This window comes from Brienomyrus brachyistius, chromosome 20 (genome assembly GCF_023856365.1).
Source record: "Brienomyrus brachyistius isolate T26 chromosome 20, BBRACH_0.4, whole genome shotgun sequence".
NCBI classification, from domain to species: domain Eukaryota; kingdom Metazoa; phylum Chordata; class Actinopteri; order Osteoglossiformes; family Mormyridae; genus Brienomyrus; species Brienomyrus brachyistius.
The window spans coordinates 6,281,679-6,288,175 of NC_064552.1; the positions used below are offsets into that span (position 1 = coordinate 6,281,679).

Genomic DNA, 6,497 nt, shown 5'->3' on the forward strand with positions numbered 1-6,497 from the left:
CCCAAAAGACAGACATGAAGATGGTGTCTGTTTCTTTTGTAGCATGGAAACCAGACTGAGGTTTCTTGTCCACCTTACGGTTCTTAAAAAAGAAAAATGATTCCCCCAGCAAGTTCATATGCTTAACTTTAACCTCAAAAGAACTGACAGAATGTGATCTATTGAAAATGTGCCTGTTTAAAATTTACAGATTCATCCATCCATTTTCAATAACCAGCTTATACAGTACAGGGTCACTACGTTAGTCTGGAGAATATCCCAGAAAACACGGGTCAAGAGGCAGGGAACACCTCGGACGGCTTGCCAGTGTGTCGCAGGCAGACGCACTCACGCGCACACCATGGACAATGTGGACACACAACCTTGCCAAACCACACGCTTCTAGACTGCAGGAGGAAACCAAAGTAGAAAGACTTACACAACGGCAAGGAGACGATGAGGACTGCACCCAGCCACAAAGGGAAGGCAGCAGTCAAATCCTAAATCCTGGAGATGTGAGGACACTATGGTACAAATTCGGCATCTCTGCCACAGTCACTGACTCATTCATAGACCTATTCGGATAATGTGCGCTGTCTCTAGAAGGTTCCATAGTTTTCATGACTGAAAAACAACAGACTGCACCAGATTTGGCTGTTTATTGGCTTGATTGGCTAGAGGACTGTAACTAAAACTTACATGCAGTTTGACAAATGTTATGTGTCATACAGGGCTCCTGTTGGACCTTGTAGTTAAAATATTGTCTGTATTACAGCATAATTTGGCACTACAGAAAACGTATACATGATTAATGCACGCATTATAAAATCACTCATCATCCCTTTAAGTGCCGGTTGCCTGATGGAACAGAGGTTTTCATTTTTTGTGAATACACAAAAGTTAGTGGGATCGGTGGTTGGGCGTTTGTTTTTAGAGCTCACACACTTGGTTTGGCTTGAAATTCCAGGGCAAACGCATGGAGACGCATGTAATCCCAAAATTAAGGACTTTCATATTTTAATGATACGTCTCCAAACGTCAGGCTTTGTTTGACAAAATTATTTTCAATCTCATGCATTATAAACAAAGACTTTTACGTATTATACATATCAGTTTTGAGCGTCGTTCGAATTAATTTTATTACAGAGGAAATTTTGGGGGTTTTGAGACACGCGGATCCTTGGACGTTTTCATAATGGTTTTAGACGCCCGAATCCCTGTGGTTGAGTTTCATCACTAAGGTATTAGAAGTTAATGCGTCGTTACGCATAATTTTGGTCGCGGTTTCCGAGATGCGTCGGCCATGTGGAAACAGCACCAGGCGCACAGGTCATTCATTTCCATCCGGATCAGAAAAAAGGGCGGCTGATCCCGACGCCTTGGGATTTGCAGGCAGGCTTGAAGTCACTCCTGCGTCGGCTGGTTAGCCGGGGCGCCGTGGTCTTTTTTCCATGGTCCGTGTCCAGAGTCCAGCTCCCTTGTTGTTTTTTTTCAGCCAGGAAAGTTAAGGCACACCCACGTATCTATCTTCCAGACGGCATATCTCAAGATCTGCCGGAAAACAATACAGCAAGAGCAGGCAAATGGCAAGACACAGTCCCTTATTTCTTGCGTTTATTTGGGAGAGGCACCTGAGTGTTTTGGCTAATCGCTGCATAGATTCGCCGCACAGAAATTAGGAATTAATGTTGCAAATTTAAATTAAACTCAAGTTAGTCTGATTTAGCGATCATGCATTGCGAAGCATTATAATCTCAGAAACAAAGGTGCATCGTGTAATTCCTGTATGACGTTTCAAATGGTAAAGTTTTACAGGAGCAAAAGCACACGCCTCACACTAACGCTGAAAGAGTCGCAGTACTTGCAGGTTAAGATCACACATCGAGACAAGCAGGTAACCGCAGTTTCAGATGTAGCAATTTGAAAGATTGCATGTTTATCTGCAGTCACCATGGCTCTCGGAAAAACCACAGAACATATGACCGCCGTGGCCGCATGATTTCAGAATGCTTCTTATTCTTTACACATAATTCTCTTTATTTCATTTGATTCACTGCTGATATTCGAAGTACATGGAATTCCTCTGCTAGTTGGCTCTTTACGTTCCTTAAATGTTCTTACGTCGCACTTCTGGTACTTGAATAGTCTTATAAGGTTCTTGCATTGGTAGAAGTTAATGTAGCTCCTGCTCCAATACTGCTTACACTTGTTCACTTGTACATATGCTGCGTTTCTGCAAATTCGACGTCTTAACAGCATGTATGCTTGTAATTGATATTTGCTTCTCTTATACGTCACTTTGGACAAATGCGTTTCCTAAATATGTAAAATGTAATGTAGAAGGTCAATAAGGACAATATGCCATTATGGATGAATAAAATAATGAATGTTATGTGAGAAAATGCCATTGAAGCTTGTAATTGCTGTAATCCAGTATCGGGGGGACTCGACACACACAATGGGGGAGGGATTCGATACCCCAGCCCAGGTTTGCAGCATTAGAGCTACCTGCTCGACCAGCTCAGTGCTAAATTTAGCACAATATCAGAGGTAGATTGTTCAGATCCAGAAAATTCAAATCCAGACCAAGATTTTGTTTCAACCAACTAGTTGAGCACAAAGAGTCACAGTCATAGAATTACTAACTGGTCGGTTGAAACAAAACTTTGGTCTGGATTTTTATTCTCTGAAGCTGAACTTTCTAGCTCTTCACAATAGCATATATTGAATATATGCAGTTGACCCTTCTGTATCGTCACATTACCCATAGGGGACCAAAATATTTTGTGTGTTTTTTCCCACTTTGCAGGGGGCCTGCACATCTAACCCCAGCTACGTCGAAGGGCTGACCGTACATAGTTTTGGGAACATACAGGGACACCCAGGACTGGATCTACCTTTTCAGGGGCCCTGGGCAAAGCTTTCTAAACATATATACACAAACTTTTTAAAGATATATAGTTTTACTATTTATTTTGTGTAATTATTCTTTTTTATAAATGATATATTACATAAATATATTACTATGTATCTTTTAATGACTGTCTGGGCCGCCTTGTGAGAATTGGGCTATAGGCACCTGCCTCATCTTTCTACACCTCAATTTGGCCCTGAGGGCATCACTGGAGCTGTTTTAGGTTGCCCACCCCTCCCACCCTCAAATACATGTACACTAATTAGTTTAAATAGTGCGTCCTCGTTCCTTTTTAATAAAACCGGACCCCCTGGTAAAGGCTTAGCTCCCCGTTCCATGACTCTCTAGTGACGCTTCTGGGAACATATACGTTCTGTGTGTATCCCGGCTTGTGAAAAGCAATAGAGTCCTTACCTTCCTCATACACCTGATCTTTTTCCCAGGGAACTCCTCCAGGGGATTTGCCTGGATCTTCCTTTCATTGCGACGTTGCTGAGAAAGCCTACATGCAGCAAGCATCCCTCCTGTAGCCTGGGCTGGGGATTTTCCCGGCCGTCTACAATGCGGAGAGCTCTAAATAGTTGCTAGGGACCAGGTACCAAAGGCCCAGTGGTCGCACACAGCCACGGTCATGGAGGGAATTAAACAGTGACAAAGAAATGGCTATTTGACATAATCTGCTCCTTGGCGCGCAGCCTGAGGAGTGACCCTGACCCAGGGGGCTGGCCTGGCTGTGATCACAGAGGCATGTTCCTGACAGGGATAACCTCTGAGAAAGCAGCCCTTCTCGTCAGGGACCAGGCTTCGCTCTCACTATTTTGTTAGCCGCTAATCTGCTTTCTCAACAATTTTGAGATGAAAAGGTATTTACTTATAATCTCTCCTGGCTCTTGATTTATCTTTTGTGTGAAGCCCGTAGTCCTCCAGACAGGAGCGGGGCGGATAGGGCGGCGATGGCGTTTGGGAGGTTGTAGGGCAATTAGGGATTAACCTGGCAAATTAATAGTAATGCACACTGAGGCATAAATATCTCAGCGTCATACCTGCTGAAAGTACACCTACTGATTCATATTTAACATATACATCACGCCATTATTTATCTTCGAAGTGTCACAAGTTAATGAAGATATTTGACTGCAGTTTTGCTTAATGTTGGTTGAATCTGCCTTCCTCACTACTGGTAACAGGGGCCGGGGGCCATAGTGACAGTTTGGGGCGCAGTGCAAGGTGTGGCGGGGGAGAGGAGTCTACCCCAAAACAGATTAAATCACTAGAATAACCATAATCCAGATTGTGAACCGCTACAGAATTGTGTAAGAGCAAAAGACACACGCGTGACATTAATGCGATCACCTGACTGCTACATAACGCATCCCTTCCCAGATAGATAGGACCTTTTCCTGACACACGCTATTGTTTATTGGTAATAATGCTCTCTTTCCAGTACAGGCGCAGGCGCCCCTCACTTGTCAGTGACAGAAAGCTGGCAGCTCGGAGCCGCAGAAGTAGCAGGACACCGTCAGACATTCTTCGCTCGTGTTTCTCATGCTTGGAAGATGTAACCGAGGCTTTCGTGCCGCACGCCCTGGTCTGGAACGTGGTGCACAGTGGCTTCCAGCCACGGATTATGGGCAGCTGATTGAGAGATTCCTGCGGCAGAGATCCTGAGCCTAAGCTTCTGATCAGAGGATTAAGCCTATTCTGGAGAATTAAGTATTTAAATGTTTTACTATTTATATATTGAAGTTATACTTCATGTATGGTGGCATTAAACAGTCCCTGCAGTTGTAACTTTTTTTGCATGGTGAATGGTGTTCAGTTTATCATCAAACAGAAATGTCCATAAATTACAGGTTTTGAAGCATTTCCAATTCTGGTAATATATTTCTTAAATATATTTGTTTTTAGGAATATGCTCTCACCCTGATCAGATTTGAAGCCGACTGAACTTTCGAAACTTGCACAAAAGTTCAGACATAGTCTGGAAAAATCATCATGTCGAATCCAGGCTGTAATGAAATCCTCGTCAGTTGATAACATACTTGCAGACTAGATATCTCACATTTAAATAAACAGAGAAGAAAGAAGCTGTTATTCTAATAATCCCTGGGTGTATAGCTTGATTTAGACAAAAATATATAGAATCCTTTTCGTCTTTCAACACAATTGTTATTCTGTTTGAGACAGAGTGCACCAAGGGATTCCCCACCCACATTGGTCAGCGCCCATATTGATGTGATCCAACACATCTCCAGGGCAACGGGGCAGACTTGGGGGATCAGTGAGCCCGTTGTGATGTAGACCAGTCTGCTGTGTGGCTTTCATGGGGACTTACACCAAGCACACACAAATTGCGTAAGGTCAGTCAGGCAGCACAAATAGGACATGATTGAAAGAGTGCCCGGGGTGGCCAGGGGATAAATGTTTCCTCTTTGAATGTCAATAATGTACACTGGCGCTAACCAGGGGGCAACATAGCCGGCCGTTATTTTGCTCTGAAAATCTGAGAACATTATTTAGGAAGGAAAAAACTGGAATTAAAGGTCACGTGACCCTGGATTATGATAAAGAAAACTTGGTGGTGGATGTGTTTTGACAATTCCCACATGATCGATTGAGGCGCACGGCGGTCCTGGCCAGTGTGCGTTTCTCACGCTGCGAGCGGCGTGAGCGGTTCAGGCTCCCGCTGCCGCCGCCTCCTACCCGACCAGATCGTGGCCTTTGTTGCCTCGCGTGTCCGATCAGTGTGCCGCTGTGGCTGCAGTTTGGCAGCGCCCGAGAGAGCTCTGCAAATGAGAGGGTGCAAAAAAAAAACGGCCCCTGTAATGTGTGGGGAGCGTTTTCATCGCCTGGCCGCGCCGCGTTTGTCCTTGAGATGGCCGGTGCCGCGTCGCTCTGCAGCCGCCGGCGTGACCTCAGGCTGATGCGTCTGCCTTAACACCACATCCAGGGGCCTTCAGCTGGGCTTGGCCATCTTATGCATCCAAACTGAACGTGGCTTTTGGAAGAAAGTGCTCCTCATTTGTAATGTAAGACATAAATGTAGCCAAAATGCTGTAGATCCAATATTTTAAAAGTTGGTGTATAGATTTATAAGATTATATAACATAGAAATTGATAGAATATATTATACAATACAGAATATATAATATGGAAGACTATATATTAGAAGTGGGGCGGCATGGTGGTGCAGTGGTTAGCGCTGTTGCCTCACACCTCTGGAACCCGGGTTCAAGTCTCCACCAGGGTCACATGTGTGTGGAGTTTGCATGTTCTCCCCATGTCGTCGTAGGGTTTCCCCCCACAGCCCAAAAACATGCTGAGGCTAATTGGAGTTGCTAAATTGCCCATATGTGTGCATGTGTGAGTGGATGGTGTGTGAATGTGCCCTGCGATGGGCTGGCCCCATATCTAGGGTTGTTCCCTGCCTCGTGCCCATTGCTTCCGGGATAGGCTCCGGACCCCCCGCGACCCAGTAGGATAAGTGGTTTGGAAAATGGATGGATATATTAGAAGTGAGTGTATAGATTCAAAACATAACCTCCCCATGAACCTGACCAGGATAAGCTGTAAGAGGATGGATGGAAGGATGGATGGATGGACA

At 44.6% G+C, this 6,497-nt stretch overlaps 1 long non-coding RNA gene across 1 annotated transcript; it reads left to right on the plus strand.

Annotated features, from left to right (window-relative positions):
- Nucleotides 1–388: 388 nt before the first annotated feature.
- LOC125715874 (uncharacterized) lies at nucleotides 389–4,684 on the plus strand. Its single transcript, XR_007384211.1, has 2 exons — nucleotides 389–508; nucleotides 4,338–4,684. It is a non-coding gene; the product is annotated as an uncharacterized LOC125715874 (long non-coding RNA).
- Nucleotides 4,685–6,497: the final 1,813 nt, after the last annotated feature.